This window comes from Hypanus sabinus, chromosome 17, assembly GCF_030144855.1.
Source record: "Hypanus sabinus isolate sHypSab1 chromosome 17, sHypSab1.hap1, whole genome shotgun sequence".
Lineage (NCBI taxonomy): Eukaryota > Metazoa > Chordata > Chondrichthyes > Myliobatiformes > Dasyatidae > Hypanus > Hypanus sabinus.
Window position 1 is genome coordinate 22,558,504 of NC_082722.1, and position 25,267 is coordinate 22,583,770.

The window sequence follows — 25,267 nt, forward strand, 5'->3', positions numbered from 1 at the left end:
TAATCTACACATAGGACCTATCTACATAAGTGTAGATACACCTATCTACACATAATCTACACATAGAATATTCTGTCAGTGGCTAGACAATTCTGTTATTCTGGCTTAGTGTCACCAAGCATTGGACTCTCAAAGGTGGTAGGGTGAAGACGGCTCACTGTAACTGCCTGCTGGAAAGATACGTGACAGTGGCTCTAGAGCAGTGGTTCCCAACCATTTTTTGGCCATGCCCCACCTAATCACCTCTAAAATCCTGATGCCCCCTGTGGTGATATATAATTCTTATTATTCAAAAAGTGAACTCCTATTCACCTGGAGGAAGCCTAAAAGACCATTAACTTGGTTTAAACAAGCTTCCAAAGAACATGGCATTCATGAAAGAGAAAAATAAAAGAACCAAAGGACTGTTAAAGTTCTAAGGAAGAAATTACTAAGAAATTGTAAAAAAAGAACATTAAGTGATATTAAAATAATAATAATAATAATTAATAAATAAAACAATACCGATTCGTTTCTACAGCATACAAAGACAGATAGACCGTTTAAAAGAGATGACGCAATGTACACACCTTTGCACCACCAAGAACCGAAAGCTACTGCAAAAAGCAGCATTGGCGCGACCTCGTACGAGTTTCTTACGCGTTTGGACTTTTCATTCATTCCTTCCTACATCAGTCAATTCATTAATTTAATTATGAAAGCCAATTGATGGTTGTAATGATGGTGATACACTATATATACTGTATATACACATATGTATTAACTCACACACACACACGCATACTCACACAGACTTACTAGAAAAAATTCACTGTTAGTAACTCATTCTGAATTGCCCCCCTTAAAAATCAAATTACCCCCCCTGTGGGGCGTACGCCCCACGTTGGGAACCACTGCTCTAGAGGAACACACACAAAATGCTGGAGGAACTCAGCTGGTGAGGCAGCATCTATGGAAAGGACCAACCAGTTGATGTTTAAGGCCAAAACTCTTCATTTGGTCCCCTCAATAGAAGCTGCCTAACTTGCTGAGTTACTCTAGAATTTGTGTATGTTGGTCTGGATTTTTATCATCTGCAGAATCTCTTATGTTTATGCCAATAGCTCTGCCTGCTCCTCTTGCAGGGTTTTGTCAAAAAATTCCTTATTGACTCCTCGGGCTCCATAGATGCTGTCTGACCCGCTGAATTCCTCTACCAGTCTGTATTTTTGCTCCAGATTACAGGGTCTGCTGGGTCTTGGGTTTGGTCTCCTCAGTCAGTCTTTGTTTGTCCCTGCACTTTACATTTAGCCTGGAACAAGTCAGGTGAGTCTTGAATGTTGTTGATGTAGAGAAAAATAATTTACAATTAATATGCAGAGCCACAAGATTAACACGAGTAAAGGGTGTGTAGAGTGCCTGGCTACAGACTTACATACATATCTATTTATCTAGCTGGCCTATGTGTAAAAGCAACATTTACATATTTATAGTGGATTGTCAAATTGGTTTCATGTCATTGAGCTCATTCTGGGAAAATTCTTTTATTATTGAATTTCTTTGTTACTATGGAATATGTTTGATGATGAGTTACAACATATGCTAGAAAGCATTTTTAACTTTTCCAATCTGGCTATAGGGTTTGTCTGTTGGTCAGAGAGAGAAGACAGTCCACAGAGGATACTGAAAGTGTTTGCAGAGATAGGCTCAAAATAGCAACAAAGTGGTTAGTGTAAAGTGGCTGTATTTAATGACATAGGGCCTTGCACTTAGAGGCGTAGAGTAAACCATTGATCTAACCAAATGTTGGATCATTTTTATTACAGTTGCCTATTGTTGAACTTGCTCTGGAAGACAATCGTGAAAGGCTCATAACATGTCACTGGAGCTAAGAGAAAACAGATGTATTGTTCAGCAGATATTATGAGGAAAATAATGATGTTAATGAAGATGCAAAATACTTTGTTAGAATGCAGTAAATCTAATGTACATTTATATGTACTGTTTTGATCATATATTATGTATTTGATGTTTTACCACCTGTAAAGGTGACATTCTCAGTGCACAGTGCTTGCGTTTATATAGACCATCATTTGCCTGTCTTGGTTCTGATTGGCTACCCCTCCAGTCGACCTTTGAATTCTACTATCTCGCATTTATTTGATTCTTGAAGATTCAAGAATGGCATTTATTTCAATATGTTTGTTTACAGAGTTATCAGGAGAGAACCACGCTCCAAAAAATTCTCGTGCCTGCTTTGTGTTTGCCTACGGCAGAACCTCCATAGTGTCCCAGTTAAAGTAGTGTCTTTCTCGATCCTAATGTACTGAGATCAGAGACAGTGAATCATTTCTCTGTACCACCAGTTAAATGTGAGCACTCCCAAAGAAAAACACCAGCAATGCACACTGAGGATGTCATCTCAACTGCTGGTAAAATGTGTGCAAGCGAATTGCCAGGCTTGGTGAGCAATGCAACATCAAGCTCTCCAACCCGAGCTACCAATATTCACCACCACCCTATATATTGTGTATAATGGGCAGTGAAGTGAATGCTGTATCATTACTGGCATTCTTAAATAATAACTGCTGAAGCTGTGAGTTTTGGTAGCACTGTCCCAATTTTAATTAAGTGCCTCCCTTCAATATTTCACAGGATGTGATAATCAACGTGGCTGCACTAAAATAAATAGATTGATACTTTATTGATCCCAAGGGAAATTATAGTGTCACAGTAGCATTGCAAGTGCACAGATATAAATACTAAAAGATACATAAAAAGAATAAAAAAATAAGTTACCACAAGCAGTCTCACAGAAAGGGGTCATCATTTCCCCGGCTAAAGGTTGACTCATTATTGAGGCTAACAGCCAAAGGTAAAAATGACCTCCTTGTGAGGAGCAGGTTGTGCCATAAGCCTGATTATATTCTTCAAGGTTGTGACAAAGCAAATTGATGAAGGTAGAGCAGTGTATGTCGATTTTAGAAAAGCATTTGACAAGGTTCCTTATGGTAGGCTCATTCAGAAAGTCAGACATGGGATCCAGGGAAACTTGGCTGCATGGATTCAGAATCACCTTGTCCACAGAAAACAGAAAGTGCATATTCTACCTGGAGGTCAGTGTTGTGTGGTGTTCTGCAAGGATTTGTTTTGGGACCCCTTCTCTTTGTGATTTTTATAAATGACTTGGATGAGAAAGTGGCAGGTTGTGTTAATAAGTGTGCATGTGACATAAAGGTTGGTGGTGTTGGGAATAGTGTAAAAGGTTGTTGTAGGCTACAGTAAAACAATTGATAGAACGTAGCCCTCGTTGAGGACTTGCAAATAGAGTTCAATCCCAAAAAGTATGAAGTGATACACTTTGGAAGGTCCAACTTGAAGGCATAGTAGAGGGTTAATAGCAGAATTCTTAGCTCTGTGTAGTATTAGTGGGATCTTGAGATCCATGTCCCCAGATGCCTTAATGTTGCTGGTTCAAGTTGACAGGATGATTAAAAAGGCATATGGTATGTTGGCCTTCATTAAGTCATGGGATTGAATTCAAGAGCTCAGGTAATGTTGGAGCTCTATAAATCTCAAGTTAGACCACACTTGGAGCGTCTTCTTTAGTTCTGGTCACCACATTTTGAAAAGGATGTGGAAGTTTTAGAGCAGGTGCAGAGGAGATTTACTAGGATGCTGCCCGGATTAGCGAGTATGTCTCTTCTGGAAAGGTTGAGTGACCTAGGCCTTCCCTCTTTGGAGTGAAGGAGGACCTGATAGAAGTGTATAAGATGCTAAGAAGAGTGGATAGAGTGGATTTTTTCTGAGGATAGAAATGGCTAATTCGAGAGGACATAATTTTGAGGTAATTGGGGGGATTTGGGAGGATATCAGAGAATAAACAGAGTGACATTTGTTCTGTTTCTTTCTTTGTAGTTCCAATTTGACTTACTCAGCATATTCAGTTTTCAGCTTTAAGAATGGGGTTAAAAATTTGTACTGCAGGTGCAGCCAAAATAAAATTAAATTGGAAGATACAAGTAAACCACCTTGTTATGTTGCAGCTGTAAGAAACAAAGCTGTCCCACTCTTAAACTGCTTCCTTGGTCCAGTTTGTCATCAGAACAACAGATTTCATAACAATGTTCACCTCAAACAAAATTGTACATGGGCTTTATTGACACGTGATGGACATGATTTTCACCATAGGGGATTGTTCTTTAATCTATATCCTGTTTTCCTTTGATCACTTCATTCTGAGCAAAACTGAGTGAAATATTAAATGGTAACCACTTAAACACATTCCCTGTGAAACACAAATGTATAGATATTGGAAAGTCAGGCACCATATTTAATGCACTATGCAGTTCAGTGTTAGTGAAAAATAAATATGTTGGGCTTGTATAGCTGCAGAGTACATAGTTTTATCTTTGGCATTCCATGCATCACACACATAAGACACAATGAGGCCAGGACTTGCACAGTTATGTTGCATGGTGTGTAAAAAACGCTTGGATACCACTTCCAGAATACTTTTTCCATAAATACATGGATCATGGATAATGTGGGCTAGTCATGCAGATGCATGCCTTCTTTAGCCTGTTTAAACCTGGTTCAGTATTAGTTAAAGCAGTCCCCAATGTTGGGAAACTGTCATCAAAAGGCCCATTCAAATTGCTTTTTTATACCACTTCCTTGGACTCTATCATGTATCAATATTCATTCTTCTTTTTTTCCCTCCCTGCACTTAGCCTCTATCCACAGCTGACCTGACCCTCTTCTGATCCTTGTCATTGATCTCCCCCTCCCTTTTATCTCCTGGAGCTCAGGTTCTCTCAATGTAGATTTGAGTCCCACACACTGAATTTTCAGCTGTGATACTATGAGAAAATTTTAGTTGACTTGTTCAGTAATTTATTGTGCCACTCTGGAACGACCCCACAGGCTTCTCAGGACACTGACGTGCTCTGGTAACATGCGTTCTTGTTACATCCATTTTGTACTCAGAAAACCAAGCATCAGATTGTCTCTACTCTTCCCTCCACCCAAGCCCACTTTTTCACTGTTCTCTCCACTGGTCAGTGAAGGACCCACAACATTGCAAGTGCAAAATGTTGTGAAGAAAACAATTACTAACCACAACTTTGCAAAAGCTGCTAATGTTTGCTGAAGCAACAAAGAAAACTGCAGATTGAAAGATAAAGGCACTGTATCTGAAGCTTGCAATTAGCTTCATTGGATCTGTATATGATTAAAATCAAGAAGATCAGTGGGGGAACAGATGGAAGAATTGAAGTTGTGAGAGATGGAATAACACTTATAGACAGAAGTGGTCATTTAATCTGTTAAATAGAAGAAAATTTATCTGAGAAACAAGTACACTATACTGTAAATAAGAATCAACAGCAATGTTTAGGATTGGACCTCAATATAAAAGCAGGCATGCAAGAGCGTTTGTGTGTAATGAAGCTGTATATTTTTTCTTCACTCTTTTTATTTATTCTGATTGCTTTTTCATTTGAAATAACAATGAATCAGAATCAGGTTTATTATCACTGGTATGTGACATGAAACTTGTTAACTTAGCAGCAGCAGTTCAATGCAATATATAATCTAGCAGAGAGAAAAAAATTAATAAAATAAAAATAATAAATAAACAAGTAAATTAAAAAATGTGCAAAATCAGAAATACTGTATTTTTTTTAAAGTGAGGTGGTGTCCAAAGATTCAATGTTCATTTAGGAATTGGATGGCAGAGGGGAAGAAGCTTTTGCTGAATCACTGAGTGTGTGCCTTCAGGCTTCTGTACCTCCTACCTGATGGTAACAGTGAGAAAAGGGCATGTCCTGGGTGCTGGAGGTCCGTAATAATGGACGCTGCCTTTCTGAGACACCATTCTCTGAAGGTGTCCTAGGTACTTTGTAGGCTAGTACCCAAGATGAAGCTGACTAAATTTACAATCTTCTGCAGCTTCTATCAGTCCTATGCAGAACCCCCCCCCCCCCGCACCCATACCAGACAGTGATGCAGCCTGTTAGAATGCTCTCCACAGTACAACTATAGAAATTTTTGAATGTATTGTTGACATGCCAAATCTCTTCAAACTCTTAATTAAGTATAGCCGCTGTCTTGCCTTCTTTATAATTACATCAATATGTTGGAACTAGGTTAGATCCTCAGAGATCTTGACACCCAGGAACTTGAAGCTGCTCACTCTCACCACTTTTGATCCCTCTATGAGGATTTGTATGTATTCCTTCGTCTTACCCTTCCTGAAGTCCACATTCAGCTCTTTCATCTTACTGACGTTGAGTGCCAGGTTGTTGCTGCTGCACCACTCCACTAGTTAGCATATCTCACTCCTTTATCTCTCGGCACCACCTGAGAGATACCAGTGGTTGTATTGTCAGCAAATTTATAGATGGTATTTGAGCTATGCCTAGCCACACAGTCATGTGTATACAGAGAGTAGAGCAGTGGGCTAAGCATACACCTGTAACCCCCCTGAGTCGCCTCAAGCTGGCTCAGCTCGTTTCGTCTAGGGGGAGCAGCCTTCGGCCCCGCCAAACTGGGTAATCAGCTGGTGTGGATGCTGTGTGATGTCCCCGCCTCGCCCAAAAACAGACAGTACACCATATGCGATTAAATGAGTACAATTTATAAAGGTTACTATAACTAAGTGATTAATAATGATACAGTATATATGAAGAGAAAATTAAAGAAAAGGCGCCAAACTTATCAAAGTCCAAACCACTTCGTGCACAGCCGTTGGAGCTCAATTACTGAAGTCTTCTGGCCACCATTCGATCCCCTCCGAACTCCTCGACTCTCCAAACAGCTCAGGACCCTCCGAGTGGTCAACCAAGCACATCTAGCTTCATCCCCCCCCCCCCCCCGGAGAATCTCCCGGCCTCGGACCCCCCTTTGGGGTCCGATCCTCGCCCAACTTACAGCATTACGTCCTCTCTCTCGACCCCCTCGCGCCGATCTGCCCAAAAGCCCGTCAACAAAAGCTTACAGACTCAGAAGAAAAAACATTAATCCCCATTTGGTTTACAAAGGAATACCATTCTCGTTATCAGTAAATTAGCATTCCTGCCAGTTAACAAAAGGAAACCCTTTCCCAACAGTAACAAAGAAAAAAAAAGAAACCCCCTTTACACACCCTTGAAGTGTGCTAGTGTTGATCGTCAGCAAGGAGGATACGTTATCACCAATCAACACAGATTGTGGTCTTCTGGTTAGGAAATTGAGGATCCAATTGCAGAGGGAGGTACAGAGATCCAGGTTCTGCAACTTCTCAGTCAGGATTGTGGAAATGGTGGTATTAAATGCTGAACTGTGGTCAATGAATAGCATCTGACGTAGGTGTTTGTGTTGTCCAGGTGGTCTAAAGACATGTGAAGAGCCATTGATATTGCATCTGCCATTGACCTATTGTGGCAATAGGCAAATTGCAATGGGTCCAGGTCCTTGCTGAGGCAGGAGTTGAGTCTAGTCATGACCAACCTCTCAAAGCATTTCATCACTGTTGATGTGAGTACTACTGGGCAATAGTCATTAAGGCAGCTCACATTATTCTTCTTAGGCACTGGTATAATTTTTGAAGCAAGTGAGAGGTTGAAAATGTCCTTGAATACTCCTGCTAGTTGGTTGACATAGGTTTTCAGAGCCATACCAGGTACTCCATCGGTACCTTCCAACTTGCGAGGGTTCACTCTCTTTAAAGTCAGCCTAACATTGGCCTCTGAGACAGAGATAACAGGTGCAGCAGGGATCTTCACATCTGTAGTTGTGTTCTCTCTTTCAAAGTGAGCATAGAAGGCGTTGAGTTCTTCTGGTAGTGAAACATCGCTGCCATTCATGCTATTGGGTTTGGCTTTGTAGGAAATAGTGTCTTGCAGACCCTGCCAGAGTTGCCTTGCATCTGTGATAAGTGATTTGCAACCTCAGGCATTAGTACAAGACTAGCTAAATGCAGAAATTGGGAAGCATCGGGTGAATACGTACTCCTCCAAAGACTGCACAAGAATTGTCTCTCAGTGGTATGCACATTGAAAGGTATGGAACTACTTGAAGTCACTGTACTTATTAGACAACCTCTTTGTGCAATAGGAAATATTAGATCTTGCCAATTCAAATACAGGTGACTCCCACGTTGTTGGGTGAGGGTGGGGGTTCGTTTCTTAAAAAAAACAGTTGGTAATAATGAAGCTGCGTCATCTGCACAAGGATATTTATTTACTTCTGCATGGAGCTTCTGTAAGAACAAATTTTATTCTATCTCTAAAATGTTTATTCTGTCTCAAATTTCAGCTAGTGATTTGTAAATTCTGTAAGGCCAAATTTCCATTACCTGAATGACCATAACGCAGAGGTTGTCTGTATATGTACAGTTTTAATGGTGTTATGTGAACATTTATTGCCTGTCAAGGTTTCTGGCATTGAAAACTAACTTCCACAGTTTATAATTAGTGTTCACTTATTACTTTATATTTTTAAAAAATATAACTATAAACTAGCTAGTTTCTTTATTCTTATTGCCCTCTCTCTCAAACATATTTTCTCTCCTTTTATTATTTTTGCATTTGAAATTAATTTCAAAATTCAAGTTAGCACTTTCTGATTCAAACATAACCAAACTCATTAATGATCTTTCAAGCTGATTGGTGAGATTAATGAACAGTTACAACCACAGAACTGTGTAGCACAGGAACAGGTCCATGCCAGCCAATATGCTAAACTAAACCTATCTACCTGCACATGATCCGTATCTCTCCATTCCCTATGCATTCATGAGCCTGTCTTAAATGTCTGTTAAACACCACTATTGTATCTGTTCGTCACAGCATATTCCAGGCACTTAACCACTCTCTCTTGCCTTATATCTTTGCCCTCCAGTGTTTGACATTTATACCATAGGAAAAATATCTGCCCTGTTATCTATTGGACAAGCACCCTTAACAGCATGTTAAACTTTATCATATTGTAAACGAGGATGAAAATGTAAATGGGTAGGTTTGTAAATTTACAGATGATACCAAGATTGGTGTGCCTCAGCAAGGACCTGGACCCATTGCAATTTGCCTATTGCCACAATAGGTCAATTGCAGATGCAATATCAATGGCTCTCCACACGGCTTTAGACCACCTGGACAACACAAGCACCTATGTCAGGATGCTGTTCATCAATTATAGCTCAGCATTTAATACCATCATTCCCACAATCCTGATTGAGAAGTTGCAGATTCTGGGCCTCTGTACCTCCCTCTGCAATCCTTAAGAATTAAAAATACATGTGGACTAAGATATTAACTGTCCTGTGCTGTCATCAGTGGGATCATCAGTTGATCTGCCACCTGTCTTCAGGAGTTTCGGCCCACTTATGATCAAGACTCCCTCGAGGTGGTGGGCCAGCCGTGCTAAAGCACCACCTCCCACTGATGAGCTTAACAACCTGGCATCTGCCTCTTTCAGAGTTGTTGGTTGCTTCCATCCAACAGATAGTCTACTTTTCTGGTGTCTATGCAGCTACCGAAGAGTTTACAAAAGATGGATACACTGTCCGACTGTCTGCCCCTCTGGACGTACTTAGTCCACACCCATGATGATCCTGCCTCTGCTGCCTCAGCTACAGCACTGCTGGTTGACTTGATCTCTCTTCTAGTAAAGTCAAGGTCACACAGCCACTTCTGGAAAGTGAACGCATTAAAGCCACGGCACCCTACTTCGAATGGATCGAATGCAACCTTCCACCCTCTTTCTCTGCACTCTGATCTTAATTCTGCATACTTGGTTAGCTTGCACTCATGGGCTTCATCGATGTTGTCTTCCCAGGGGACTGTGAGTTCACCAATAACCACTTCTCTACTGGTGTCAGACCAGACGATTATATCTGGGCACAATGTGGTGAAAACTATTTGCTCTGGGAAACTGCCTTTCCCATTCAGGTCGGCCTTGACACACCAGTCATTGGCTGAAGAAAGTATGCTTGATCGTGGGCCTGGGCTGTACACCCTTTACTTGGAGCCTTCTTTCACAAATGACATGCGATGTTCTGTGCAGCATGGGGCATGAGATAAGTTGTGCTGCAGTACTCTCTGCACAGCCGCTTCTGTTACAACTTTGAGAACGTTGTTATGTCTCCAAGTGTACATGCCGCTGGAAAGATTGACTCTGCATGCACTCAGAATATGCTGGAGTGTTCCCTTCTTGCCACAAGTAGCACACCTGTCTGTCTTATCTTCATACCAGGTGCTGAGGTTGGCAGGTGTTGGGAGCAGGTCATATACTGCTCTATATAGAAAAGAAATGCAGAGTGGTTCCATCTGCCACATAGATGTCGGTGTTTAACACTTTCCCACCAGGTCCAAGCCCCTTGTTTGGTTAGGCCAGCTGCTTTAGCTAACCTCTTCTACCTCTCATATTTCACACATTACAAGCTCACAACACTCCTTACCTGTAGAAGATGATCACCACTTGTGGGTTGTCCATCCAAGACCCTGGTGGCCTAGCCGGCCGTCTCCTTGTGCTTCAATCTAGACTCTGCCTCATCAGCTGCTGCCCAGGCTGACCACTTCCTGCCTGATCTCACATCCAGCTGGATGTTCTTGATGACAGGGTCTTTTGAGTCCTGAAGCATCAAGAATGATCCTACCTTGGCTACCTTGACCTCTTCAACAAGGGATTGCACTGGGATGGTAAGCTTTGTCTGGCTACCGTGGATTGCAACATTAGTGAGGCTGCTTGGTACTCCAAGCCACTTCTTCACATACTTGTTGATCTTCTGTTCCATTGCCTCAACATGGGACATTGCCACTTCATAGACAGTTAGTGGCCACATTATCCGTGGCATCAGTCCGTACTGCAAGCACCACAACTTCAACTTGCCAGGCAAGCCACATTTGTCGACAGACGTCAGACCTCTGCTGTCCCTCGATTTCGTAACCAGAAGACCACAGTCTACGCGGATTGGTGATAACATGCCATCCTTGCTGACGGTCAACACTGGCTCACCTCAGGGGTGTATGCTTAGCTCATTGCTCTACTCATGACTGTGTGGTTAGGCATAGCTCAAATACCATCTATAAATTTGCTGATGATACAACCATTGTTGGTAGAATCTCAGGAGGTGATGAGAGGGCATACAGGAGTGAGATATGCCAACCAGTGGAGCGATGCCACAGCCTGGCACTAATGTCAGTAAGACAAAAGAGCTGATTGTGGACTTCAGGAAGGTTAAGACGAAGGAACACATACCAATCCTCATAGAGGGATCAGAAGTGGAGAGAGTGAGCAGCTTCAAGTTCCTGGGTGTCGAGATCTCCCTGGTCCCAACATATCGATGTAGTTATAAAGAAAACAAGACAACAGCTATACTTCATTAGGAATTTGAAGAGAGTTGGTATGTCAACAATACACTCAAAAACTTCTATAGTTGTACCATAGAGAGCAGTCTGACAGGCTGACAGTCTGGTATGGAGGGGGCAGAACCGAAAGAAGCTGCAGAAAGTTGTAAATCTAGTCAGCTCCATCTTGGGCACAAGCCTACAAAGTACCCAGAACATCTTTAGGGAGCGGTGTCTCAGAAAGGCAGTGTCCATTATTAAGGTCATCCAGCACCCAGGATATGCCCTTTAGTCACTGTTACCATCAGGTAGGAGGTACAGAAGCCTGAAGGCACACACTCAGTGATTCAGGAACAGCTTCTTCCCCTCTGCCATCTGATTCCGAAATAGACATTGAATCTTTGGACACTACCTCACTTTTTTTTAAAGTATACAGTATTTCTGACTTTGCACATTTTTTAATCTATTCAAAATATGTAATTGATTTACTTGTTTATTTATTATTATTGTTTTTTTTCTCTGCTAGATTATGTATAGTATTGAACTGCTGCTGCTAAGTTAACAAATTTCATGTCGCGTGCCAGTAATAATAAACCTGATTCTGATTTTGGTAGAATTGTGGATAGTGTAGATACTGGTGAAGAATACAGCATGGTATAGACCACTTGCAGATATGGTCTGAGAAATAGCAGATGGAGTTTAACCCAGATAAATGTGAGGTGTTGCACCTCGGTAGGGCAAATGCAAGGAGACAGTACACTGTTAAGGGCAAAGTCCTTAGCAGTGTTACTGAGCAACAAGATCTTGAGATCCAAGTTCATAGCTCCATGAAAGCCACTACGAAGATTGATAAGGTGGTTAAGAAGGCTTATGGAATGCTTGCTTTTATTAATCGAGACATTGAGTTCAAAAGTCAGGAGGTTATGTTGAGGATAAAAATCTGGTTAGGCCACATCTGGAGTATTGCATACAGTTCTGGTCGCCTCACTATAGAAATGATGCTGAGGCTTGGAGAGAGCGGAAGATGTTCACCAGGATGCCTCCTGGTTTAAAGTGTATGTACTATCACAAGAGGCTGAATAAACTTGGGTTGTTTTCACTGGAGCATCAGAACCTGAGAGGAGATCTGATAGAAATTTACAAAATTATGAAAGGCATAGATAGAGTGGACAGAGAGCATCTGTTTCCCAGTGTTGAGATGTTCAATACTAGATGGAATGCGTTGAAGGTGAGAGAAGAATATGAGGAGTAAGTTTTGTATTTAAGAGTCATGGATGTCTAGAATGTGCTGCCTGGAATGGACGTAGTGGCAAACACATTATAGAGTTTTTTTTAAAAGAGATGTTTGAAAAAGCAGATGGATTAAGGAAGATGAAAGGATATGGACCATGTAGGTAGGTGGGATTAGTGTTTGGATGTTTGGATATTTTTGATTGCTTTTTAGTTTGTTCAGCACAACCTTGTGGGCTGAATGGCCTGTTCCTATGCTGTGCTCTCATAATTAGATGAGCATTACTCTGTGAACTGTGTATTACACTGGCTTGTTATACAGTATCAAATCTATTATTTGCTTCCTCAGCTTATAGATATATATGCTGTATAATACATTCTGGATATTTATAGGCATGAGCTAGTTTGTATTTCATACTGGACTGTGTCTAAGTTAAAATCATTACATGTTACGGTGCAGACTCGAGGGGCCGAATGGTCTACTTCTGCACCTATTGTCTATTGTTTTGTTATAGAAGGATGATAAATACAGTATATATTTCTGGATGGTATCTAAAACAATGCGTTTTTTTTTTCTTGCAGAGTGCTTTGCTCACTTTGGCTAAACCCTTACCTGGAGGTTAAGAATCTGAAACAGTCGGTTTACCCCAAAACTGAAAATTCCAGCATCCAGTTTTGAACAGCAGAAAAAAAAGCACCAAACAGACTTTCTACATCCCAAACCAGGATTAAAAAAAGGGATGAATGTGAAGATCAACAGGTAGTAGAGTGATCATGTCAGCCCCAGAACAATGTTACGGCTGTCAACTGATTCCATTAGAGAAATGCCTGTACGGAATATAAAGAGGAAAAGGACTAGCCAAACAGAGCATGATTGCTTTTTGGATTTTAGAAAGCTGTGCAAAAGACATGTCTCTGGGATATTACTCCAAGATGGCAACCACAAGAGGGTTACAAATGCAGAGGAGAGTAGAATTTAACATGTGTTGACCAAGTTCTGAAAATGCCAGAATGTAAAGCATTGAGTGTCTGTGGGCTTGTAGTTGTGTCCATGATGTGTTTACACAGTGTCCAGTGTAGTCAGCGTGTTCTTGCTGATGTGTGTACAGACACAGGCACTCTCCTGGTTTTCTTCCATCCCACTTTGTGACAGACGATGCCAAAATTTATCCAAAAAAAACAGACCTTGCTCTGTTCCACAAGGATCTGTTCCTTGTCAACGGTTTTCAACAAGAAAGTCTCTCTGCACTAATATTGAACATGGACTCTCTCTCCTTTAGCTCTGCGACTTTGTGCTATAGAATAGCACAGGCATCCTAAAACAGTTAAAATCTTTCTTTCACCCTAAAGCCCTTGTGGAATTTTTATGGCTTCAGTTTCTCTACGGTCTAGTGAATCAGTCCTGCTGTTAAAGAAATCAATTTTACTTCAGTTTGACATGTAGCCTGAATGTTCAGGCTGGTATATTAATAACAGACAGGGAAAGATGTCCTCTTTTTGTTTGTTGAGGTGTTTTGATATGGTGTACCATCACAATATTCAATAAACTGATGATTGAGCATTTATATTAATTTGTGGCAGACAAACCTAAACTGAATAAAGAGTTCACTTTCCTAATTTTTAGTTTTGCCAGAAGCAACCTCACACATGAGATAAAAAGCATGGTGTAATTTTTTTTTTATAACTTTGTTTGAATAGGCTTCAAGTAAGTCTCAGGAAATGTAATAGCCCTGCAGGCGGCCCAGATGTGGGTAGTTTTCCATTTTATTTAGGGACTACATTGACATTGGACAGCCAGTTTATAGCAACAAGGGCTCTGGGATGTTTGATCAGAGCTACAGAGTGTTGCTGCTATTTGCCTGATGTGTTTACAAGGTTTGCAAGTTGACAGGAGTAACTGGCAGCAGGACTCACGATGCCGTGCTCTGTGATCAGGCAGAACCCGAGCAGAGCCTGTATGCTGACCTCGACAAACCTATATTTACTAGGTAGAGTTAATCATTTTATCAGGGAGTTGATCCTTGCTGCAGCATTTACTACTAAATGAAATGGTAATTTTTCTAAAAACTAGTGTTTATTGTTGACGAACCCTCAGACAAATGAGATCAGAGATGAAATTTTGCAAGAAAGGAAGCAATTGGATTTGTAGAAGGAAATTGAGGACCATGCACACCAGCATTTCTATTAAGAATGGTGTTTGCCAGCTGATTTTGGAATCACAATATAAAGTTGCACTAGTGTTCAAAAAAAAACCATTTGAATCTATGCTGCTAGCAGTTTTGGGTACTTTAAGTCACTGCATGATGAGCAGAGAGTTTGAGTGTAAGATATATTACTGCAAGAAAATTGTGCTTTTCCCAGAAATGTGAGTAGACCCAGCATTTCCTGGAACTGTGTACAGTCATTGTGAAATTAATGTTTTGATGTGGTGGGTTACGGGCTTTCCCATTTGTACGGCGAATGACTTGCATAGCAGGATGGTATTGCTGCTGTTTTTACTGTGTGTTTTGTTCTCACCTCAGCTTTACATTATCCCTCTACTTCTGTAAAGGTTTCACTGTGTTTTCTGTTTATTTGAATGACTTGACCAGATGTCACCCTGGTAAAGTCTCCATATAGGGAGTGATTATGCATACCAAATAAAGATGTTCAGTTAGGGTGGAGAGTGCCAGTGAAGCAGGAACCTACATTTTTGATTTTAAAATGTTGCACAATACACAGCACATTTATAATGACTTAAAGTAATGCACTTTTTTGTTTTTTGTGTATTATACTTTGTTTTAGTTTACTGGATGCTTTTGCACTGCTTAAATCTGATATAGAATCTCACCTGAGTGGTCCTGTTTTTCAAGGTGAGCATTTTGAAAAGTAAATCAGAATCTAAATCTATAGACTTACTTTTGAATGCCTCGTGTAATTATTACTACTCTGATTTATGCAGTCACAGTGCCTTGAGTTCAAACAGTTTGGTGCTCTCATTGAGCCAACTAGTTTCCAGCCTTTTCTTGGTATTAATTAAGGCCTGTCTTTTATATTTTTTGTTGAACCTGAGGGTGATTAGTGTATTTGGCCCTGCTATCTATTTTATTTTCAATTCTCAACTCATTAGTCATTTCAAAAATTGAGACCTCTCACTTTAAATGTGTGAAGGAGAAAATAAAGCAAAAAGACATGATTAACACTTCATCATTTATTTTCACCCACAAAACTTCTTTACAGTTTCTCCTCTGAAGGTGCATTGTGGTCCCTTGATGAATATGAACATATTTTTGTTTCAGCAGTACACTGCGGTTAGTTGCATTGTCTGTACTGTACGGAGTTTAACTGCACTAGTGGACTTGACTGCTTTTATCATCCATGTGGGTACCACTGCATGGCTCAGTTGAACACAGTTAAAAATAAATCTCTTTTAGAGAATCAGATCAATTGATCGATTTTACTGTTTCTATGTAAATATATATTTTACTGGAAATTAAAAAGAAAACAACGCTGAAAACATTTTGAAATGAAAAACTTATTTGGCAATCCTCCTAAGAAATTGGTGGGTTTAATGCAATTAGTGAATGATTGTATTATAAAGAAATTATTGTAAAACCCCAGAAATGTTTTTATCACCAAGTTGTTCTAGTTAGAATAGTTATAAGAAAGGGTAGTTGAGATATTAGGCTGCAGAATATAGGCCAGACCCATCATTTCTCATGTGACACCCTTTGTGAATCTTATTGAGCAGAAACTGGTCACTTCCCCTCAGAAAGGAGATGGCGTTCAGCAGGTAAACCATCACAGACCGTTGGATTCAGATGGTGCAATTGCTGCTTTGGTAATGACACTTGGCACTTTTGCCTGCCTCAAAAGGTGAGGATAAAGCAGCTACTTATGGGAAAAGAGATGCTGTACATACATAATTGAAATGCATCACTGACATTCATTCACCAAAAGAATATTTTTAAATTCTATATTTGTCTCACAATGAACTTATAGAGGTTACAAATGAATTTTGTGATCTCTTCTGATATTTGAAAATTAAAGATGTTATAGTTGTTGACATGCAAGGCAATAAGATTCTGATTGCAATGATGATATCTATCAAAATTGCTTAAACTTTTGTGTTGAAATAGACTCTCTTCTGATGTCATCATCTCCAATTGAGCCACTGTGTGCCTACTTTAAAAAAATTACTAATAGATAGTTACCGAACGATGGCTTTGAAAGAACAATGAGCAGCTAAACATTACCCAACAGCAGGCTATTTCTAAACATTATAAAGCTAAAAGTTTTTAATTAATTTTCAAATTCGTATTTCCAATTCCGTTATTTTCCTGACTATGACCAATATAGTGAGACATGATTTATAATTCAAAACTTAACTGCATCTGTTCCCACTATTTCTGCACATTCTTTTCCTAACAGGTTCACTTTCCTGCAGTTTTTGATTGGGTGGGATAGGGAGGGACAGGGTGCCTTTTCTCAGTAGAGCTCCAGTTTTCAGGAGAAGTGGAGTTTCTGAGTTTATTCCCACATGGCTTGGCTCTACATTTAAGATCTCTTATGATTCTACTTGCTCCTGATTCCCCACTCTTGGGAAGGAAGAAAAAGAGATTGAGTAATGATCCATATGTATTGATAAAACAATGTCCTAAACTCACAAGAATGCATATCAAATTTCTGCGATTAGACTTTAACCCCTTAAATCCAGTACCATTTTCATGAACTGCCATTGCACTCCTTCTGAAGCTATTAGATCCTTCCTGAAACAGGTCAAAAAGTGAACAATGTATGCTAGCTGAGTAGAATCCAACTCTCCCCAAACCCCACCTTTGACTGACCTGCTAGCCTTTAAAATTAGTCTACTTGGACTCCCAAGTCTTTGTTTTACTATGGTTTCTTGAAGTGTAGAAGATATTGTACTTTGTCTATCTTAGATTGAAGGTAGACTTGTCTACATTAAATTCTACTTATCATAGTTATACCCACTCATTTAAACCATCAACTATCTTCTGCTTATCTTGCTGCCTCTCCCATTTTATGTCATCCAGATAATTCTTGTATCTCCCGCATTGAAGTAATAATGCAAAATTGGAGCCCTGACCAAATTCTGGAACTTCAAAAATGGAGTGGGTACTCTGGGGAATATCTCTCATCACATCTGTCAATCACATTATCTATCTTTTATTTCCATTACCTTTCAACCAATTTCTAGCCAAAGTTAAAGGCTCACATTTGTGGAGCTCATGTATCCAGCCTGATGATAAGCAGGCAGACTTAAATATTCTGATATCTCTTCTATGCTTCAGTTCCAAACCCAATGGCATAGCTCCTAACACAAGAGAAGTTTAAAAGTTAATGGCCAAGTTCTTATATAATTTCCTCTTCTACTCTCTGAGGTTGGAAGCCACCAGATCATGGAGATTTATTTATTCTTGTTACTTGCTTGTTATTCTTGTTTAATTAAATCCAATATGTTCCTCATATTCAACCATTGAAATATTTTATTCTTCTTCCTTTACTGTGAAAATGAATACTAACCACTCACTCAATAAAATTGTCATTAATGTGATATCTATTATATTTTTGTGCCTCTGTCTTTACTGGACCAACATCTTTAGAAACTGTACTCTTAATATTGATGGAATTGATTGGAAGTTTTTTTTGCAGTTTGTAAAATTTTCTTTTAATTGTTTTAACAATTTAATTAATAATTTCCACAATGCAACAGTGAAATCATGAATCATACAACTAAAAGCAACCTCAGCCTCTTTCGCTACCCCCACCCCACCATTCTGCTCAGCAAAATGTTCTCTGTTTTCAGATATTGTGCCCAGTAGGGAAAATTGAAGGGTGGTTACCTCTAACTGGCTTTTTTAACAAGGGCAAAGAGAAAACCCAGTGGCTATAGTGAGTACTTGTGGGAGTTTGTCAGATAAATCCAAATCATCTTTATGATCTCATATGATGCCCCACTACATATTATCTGGTCAAGATGCATGTAGGGGAGGTGGGAAAAGTAGATGTGTTACAAGGCTTAACCAAGCAGAATCACAAAATGAATTACAAATGTAGTATATGCTGCTTCCTTTCCTGTACAATCATCTGTGTGACTCGGGTGTTGCCTTATTCAAAGAGTTGTCTTTATGTTGTTATGTAAAGATGGAGCTCATATAGCGGATCAGTGGGAATGACCCAAGGTGATTGTCTGCATCTGATTATAATGTAAACCCTAGCTTCTTTTCAGACTAATGCATAAATTTAAAAAATGGCATGGCTCCTTGGACCTTAAAGCAGTATTTGAAAAGAATAACAGCATAGCTAAACAGAAGTGGACTTTTCAAAGATGAAATACTGCATTGTTGATGTGTGTCATTTACTTTCAAGTCAATTTTTTTTTAAAGACTTGAATAAAAGGGGATAATCTTTCAGCTGTCTAGTGTGTTTTACACTATGCACTGTAAGCAGGCTTTCACCAGGTTCCAATGAGAGCAGATGAGATTTGTATGTAATGCAGTTTCTTGAAAAAATGTTAAATGTTTACAGGCATATGCTTTTTATATTTACTGAGTAGAAGTTGATCCGAGATTAACACCAAAAAAAGTGAACTTCATTTTAAACAGACAATATCCTGTTTGTTGATGTATAGTATGTATTTCAGAATTATGGAAAATAAAATCTACACATTCCCACATTCTATCTTCTGTTTATTTTACACTCCAGTGAATTCATTTTTGAAGCTTTAAATCAGGGATTATGTTTGGAGAATACTAAACTCTCAGTGGGATACAGTGTCTGACTGCTGTTGGTCCTCTGGTACAGAGTGTTTGATTGTTGTGGGTCCTTGGATGTGGCACAGTGTACAACTGTTGTAGGCCCTATGGGGCACGGCGTGTGTGACTGTTGTAGGCCCTCTGGGACATGGGGTGTGACTGTTGTAGGCCCTCTGGGACATGGGGTGTGACTGTTCTAGGCCCTCTGGGACGTGGCATGTGCAACTGTTGTAGGCCCTCTGGGACGTGGTGTGTGACTGTTGTAGGCCCTCTGGGACGTGGCATGTGTGACTGTTGTAGGCCCTCTGGGACGTGGTGTGTGACTGTTGTAGGCCCTCTGGGACGTTGTGTGTGACTGTTGTAGGCCTTCTGGGACATGGTGTGTGACTGTTGTAGGTCCTCTGGGGCGTGGCATGTGCGACTGTTGTAGGCCCTCTGGGACGTGGCATGTGCGACTGTTGTAGGCCCTCTGGGACGTGGTGTGTGACTGTTGTAGGCCCTCTGGGATGTGGTGTGTGACTGTTGTAGGCCCTCTGGGGCGTGGCATGTGCGACTGTTGTAGGCCCTCTGGGGCGTGGCATGTGCGACTGTTGTAGGCCCTCTGGGAAGTGGCGTGTGCGACTGTTGTAGGCCCTCTGGGACATGGTGTGTGACTGTTGTAGGCCCTCTGGGACATTGCACATGAGACTGTTGGAGGCCCTCTGGGGCGTGGCAGGTGCGACTGTTGTAGGCCCTCTGGGACGTGGCAGGTGCGACTGTTGTAGGCCCTCTGGGGCGTGGCAGGTGTGACTGTTGTAGGCCCTCTGGGGCATGGTGTGTGACTGTTGTAGGCCCTCTGGGACATGGCGTGTGACTGTTGTAGGCCCTCTGGGATGTGGTGATTGCGACTGTTGGAGGCCCTCTGGGGTGTGGTGTTTAATTGTTGTTGGTCCTTTGATATGTGACATAATGTGCAGCTGTTCTGGAGGACTCGCTGGGCCACAATGACTGACTGTTATGACATGCACAGTGTGTGGTTCTGGCGGGATTCTGCATTTGTTGTGAGACGTCCAATGAGGTATGTGACTTCGTTTTTTTCCTGTATTCCCAAAGCTCAATACAATCAAGATGGGTGTGGCATTGAAAATCTGAAATTTGAACTGAAATCCAGCTTTTTCTGTGAAGATGGGACTGTGGGACGGGTGGGGGTCGGGGTGGGTGCTTAGTGACCATCAGCCAATTTGCGTCAGGTCAGCTGATTGCACGTGGACAGCTGCAACATGCCCTTTTTTAACTTTGATACTGCTTTGTTTTTTAGACCCTGCAAAATCTGCCAATTACAGGGAGTCGAGGACAACTTCATTCGAAAGTCGTGGTTCCCCAGGTGCAACATGTGGCTCATGACTGTCCCTTCAGTAGATCACCCACCTTCTCAGAATGATGCAGTGCAACATTTTTTTCAACTCATTTTTGGGATATGGGCATCACACACAGGTCCAAGGTCAATTGACCAAACGATTGCCCTTGAGAAGGTGGTGGTGAGCCTTGAACCACTGCAGCTGTTCTGGTGAAGGCACTACCCCCCCTCCCCCCCAGTGTTTCGTGGTTAAAAATTCCAGGATGTAGAGCCAGAGATGTATTTCCAAGTCAGGGCTGGTTGCAACTTGGAGGGGTAAGTGCAAGAGGTGGTGATTCCATGCACCTGCTGCTGCTGTATTCTTAGTGGTAGGGCGTCAGGTTTGGGATGTGATGTTGGAGGATCCTGCAAGAGTAGCTGTACTGCTTTTTGCAGATGGTGCACACTACAGTCATTGTGTGGGTGAGGAGGTGAATGGAAGTTTAGGATAGTGGATGGGATGGCATTCAAAACAGACTGACTTGCCCTAGGTGGCGCTGAACTTCTTGGGAGCTTATTTTAGCCATGATTTTCAGAAAATAAATGAGGGTGCAGTTAACGTGCATGTGGTTTCATGCCCTACAAATCATGCAGAGGCACTCTTGTTGTGCTGTGTCTCACTATGAAGATTTGAATTGCTCTGGATCCAATGTTCCAATGAGAATTCAAGTTTTCCTCCCTCAATTGCACTGGTAATGTTTAAAGCTACAAGCTGGGAGCAGAAAGGGTTTTAAATGTGTCCTCCAAGGTTGTCCCCGTACCCTCAGTGATATAATGGTTCAATATTTCCCTTGGTATAATTAGAATTTATGCTGGTCAAATTCTAATCTTGTTCAACCCCATACCACACTTAATCAAATTGTCCTCTTCTTTCATTCCCTGAACCCATCCACTTCCCACCCCACTAAATCCCAGGCTGTCCTTTTTGCCTTTGAATATTCCAAGGTGCTTCTACATCTGGCCTCTCTGCTTCTCCATTGCCACATGTGGCCTCTCATTTCCCTGCATCCATCTCTTTTGGAAGGGGGTGGTTGGGTGTGAGGGTCACTTAGAAGGACAACCTTCCCAAAATTACACACCACAGGACAAAAGCTAGAGTTTTGGACCCCCAACAGGAAAAAGTGTTTCTAACATCTTTATTCCTCCCTTTGGTCTAAGAAGTAGTTTCTTCTGCAGCCCAGGGATATTGGTCATTCCCTCATTCTCTTTTCTTTCCCTCATTATCTGTCATTGTCATCCTATCAAAACCTTCACATGCCTTCCGATGTTTGCTTTATCTCAACTCCCCCACCCCACCCCACCCCACTCCAATTCCAATCCCATAGCTGTTTGTTTCACCCCACCTACAATGCATACTCCAAATCGAATAGCGACCATTCTCTAGAACCCACCACCTTAAGGCATCCGATACACACCACCTCAGCCTCGAACCTCCATTTGACACTGGTCGTCTTAATGCTTCCTCCACACTCTGAATCACTATTGTCCTCCTACCTCTTTCCGTGGCTGCAGACTGGGGGCAGGTAATCTATCCAGCCAGTCTCTTAACCCGGTCAGCAGCTGCTGCCTGAGAACATACAGTGCCCGTAAAAACTATTCAATACCGTTGGATGCTTTCATGCTTATTGTTTTACAAAATGGAATCATAGTGCATTTAATTTGGCTTTTTTGTCACTGATCAACAGAAAAGACTCGTGTCAAGCTGAAAAAAATTTCCACAAATTTATCCAATCATTAAATACAAAATAATTGATGCATAATTACTCACCTCCTTCAAGTCAGTATTTAGTAGATGCACCTTTGGCAGCAATTACAGTCTTGAGTCTGTGTGGATAGGTCTCTATCAGCTTTGCACATCTGGACACTGCAATTTTTCCACAGTTTTCTTTAGAAAACTGCTCAAGCTCTGTCAGATTGCATGGGGATCGTGAGTGAACAGCCCTTTTCAAGTCCAGCCACAAATTCTCAATGGACTGAGGTCTGGACACTGACTTGGCCACTCCAGGACATTAACATTGTTGTTTTTAGGCCATTCCTGTGTAGCTTTGGCTTTATGCTTGGGGTCATTGTCTTGCTGGAAAACTAATCTTCCCCCAAGTCGCAGATCTGTTGCAGATTGCGTCAGGTATTCCTCCAGGATTTCCCTGTATTTTGCTGCATTCATTTTACTCGCTACCTTCCAGGGCCTGCTGCACTGAGGCGTCCTCACAGCATGATACAGCCACCACTATGCTTCATGGTAAGTATGGTGTGTTTTTGATGATGTGCGGTGTTTGACATGTCAAATGTAGCATTTAGTCTGATGGCCATAAAGCCCAATTTTGGTTTAATCAGACCATATGACCTTGCAGCTGACTTCAGAGTCTCCCACATGCCTTCTGGCAAACTCTAGCTCAGATTTCATGGACAGTTTTTTTCCAACAGTGGCTTTGTCTTTGCCATTCTCCCATGAAGTTGCGATGATGAAGCACCTGGGCAACAGTTGTATGCACTGTCTCTCCCATCTCGGCCACTGAAGCTTGTAGCTCCTGCAGAGTTGTCATAGGTCTCTTGGTGGCCTCCCTCACAAATCCCCTTCTTGCATGGTCACTCAGTTTTTGAGGAGAGCCTGTTCTCAGCAGATTTACAGCTGTGCCATATTCTTTCCATTTCCTGATGATTGACTTAACTGTACTCCAAGGGATATTCAGTGACTTGGAAATTTTCTTGTATTCATCTTACGACTTGTGCTTTTCAATAACCTTTTCATGGACAACACGAGTGAATCTGCAGATGCTGGAAATAAATGAAAGCACAAAATGCTGGCCAGACAGCATCTATGGGAGGAGCTAGTGACGATGTTTCGGGCTGAAACCCTTCATCAGGAGTGAAGTAACATGGGATGGTCGGGGGGGGGGGAATAAGAAGTGGGGAGTGGGATGAAGTAGAGGGATGGGAAGTGATAGGCTGAAGGGAAATGGGCTGGGGGAAGGTGGAGAATTATGGGAAATAAAAGCGAAAGAAAGGTAGGGCTGGGGGGAGATTATAGTGAGGGGGGGAAAGAGAGAGAAAGAGAACTAGACTAAAATTATAGATAGGGATGGGGTAAGGGGGAGCAGGGGTATCAACGGAGGTCTGGGAGTTGAATATTCAGGCCGGCAGGTAGGAGACTACCTAGGCGGGAGATAAGGTATTGCTCCATCGACCTGCATGCAGCCTCATCTTGACAGTAGAGGAAGCCATGGACAGACATGTTGGAGTGGGAGTGGTCTGTGGAATTGAAGTGTGTGGCCACGGAGATCCCGCCACTGCTGGAGGACTGAGCGCTGGTTTTCAGCAAAATGGTCTCCCAGTCTGCGGCGGGTCTCCCCAATGTATAAGTGGCCACATCGGGGAGCACCGGATACAGTATATCACCCCAGCTGACTCGCAGGTGAAGTGTTGCCTCACCTGAAAAGACTGTCTGGGCCTGGGATGGTGGTGAGGGAAGAAGTGTGGGGGCAGGTGTAGCACTTCTTCCATTTTCAGGGATAAGTGCCAGGAGGGATGGGGGGGGGGGTGTGGAATGAATGGACAAGGGAGTCGCGTAGGGAGCGATCCCTGCGGAAAGCTGAGAGTTGGGGGGAGGGGAAGATGTGGCTGGTGGTGGGATCCCCTAGGAGGTGGCGGAAGTTACGGAGGATTATATGTTGGATCTGTAGGCTGGTAGGGTGATAGGTGAGGAATTTATCCCTAGTGGACTGGCCGGGGGATGGGGTGAGGGCAGAGGTGTGTGAAATACGGGAGACACGATGGCGGGCAAAGTTGATAGTGGAACTGGATGAGGCCACACGCAGGCCGATGGAGCAATACCTCATCTCCCACCTAGGTAGCCTCCTACCTGCCAGCATGAACATTCAACTCACAGACCTCCGTTGATACCCCTGTCCCCCCTTACCCCATCCCTATCTATAATTTTAGTCTGGTTCTCTTTTTCTGTCTTTTCCCCCCTCACTATAATCTCCCCCCAGCCCTACCTTTCTTTCTCTTATTTCCCTAATTCTCCACCTTCCCCCAGCCTATTTCCCTCCAGCCTATCATTTCCCAGCTCTCTACTTCATCTGTCACCCCACTTCTTATCCCCCCTCGACCATCCCATGTTACTTCACTCCTGATGAAGGGTTTCAGCCCGAAACATCGTCACTACCTCCTCCCATAGATGCTGTCTGGCCTGCTGAGTTCTGCCAGCATTTTGTGTTTTCAACCTTTTCATGGAGTTGCTTGGAGTGTTCTTTTGTCTTCATGGTGTAGTTTTTGCCGGGATACTGATTCACCAGCAGTTGGACCTTCCAGATACAGGCGTATTGTTACTACAAATCAATTGAAACACCTTGACCACACAAGATGATCTCCAGTTAACTAATTATGTGTAAAGGGGATTTCTTCTTTTTTCTTTGTTACTGTGTATGTAATCAAAATGGCTTCTTTGTTTTGTTAAAAGTAGGAATGCTTCTTTGTTGCGAGGGAGTGCTGGAAGCTTGTTTGGGTTAAAATTTACTGATAACAAGAATTGTATTCCTTTGTAAACCAATTGGGATTAATGTTGTTCTTTCTTCTGAGTCTGTAAGCTATTGTTG

At 41.8% G+C, this 25,267-nt stretch overlaps 1 protein-coding gene across 1 annotated transcript in view; it reads left to right on the plus strand.

Annotated features, from left to right (window-relative positions):
• The window catches only part of znrf1 (zinc and ring finger 1), a 241,963-nt gene extending 222,752 nt beyond the window's left edge, over positions 1 to 19,211 (plus strand). Inside the window, exon 5 of the mRNA XM_059992647.1 lies at positions 13,122 to 19,211. The gene's annotated coding sequence lies outside the window, so the exon portion shown is untranslated. The remainder of the gene's footprint in view (positions 1 to 13,121) is intronic.
• Positions 19,212 to 25,267: the final 6,056 nt, after the last annotated feature.